At 60.8% G+C, this 209-nt stretch overlaps 1 protein-coding gene across 1 annotated transcript in view; it reads right to left on the minus strand.

Annotated features, from left to right (window-relative positions):
• Positions 1–209, minus strand: part of LOC129391460 (neuronal PAS domain-containing protein 1-like) — a 12,168-nt gene that overhangs the window by 2,255 nt on the left and 9,704 nt on the right. The gene's annotated exons all lie outside the window — the stretch shown is intronic.

Here is a 209-nt window from a genome sequence, read left to right on the forward strand (position 1 = left end):
CTGCCAATGCAGGGGACACGGGTTCGAGCCCTGGTCTGGGAAGATCCCACATGCCGCGGAGCAACTAAGCCCGTGAGCCACAAATACTGAGCCTGCGCTCTAGAGCCCACGAGCCACAACTACTGAGCCCGCGTGCCACAACTACTGAAGCCCGCGTGCCTAGAGCCCATGCTCCGCAACAAGAGAAGCCACCGCAATGAGAAGCCTGT

Source organism: Physeter macrocephalus, chromosome 17 (genome assembly GCF_002837175.3).
Source record: "Physeter macrocephalus isolate SW-GA chromosome 17, ASM283717v5, whole genome shotgun sequence".
In the NCBI taxonomy this organism is placed as follows: domain Eukaryota; kingdom Metazoa; phylum Chordata; class Mammalia; order Artiodactyla; family Physeteridae; genus Physeter; species Physeter macrocephalus.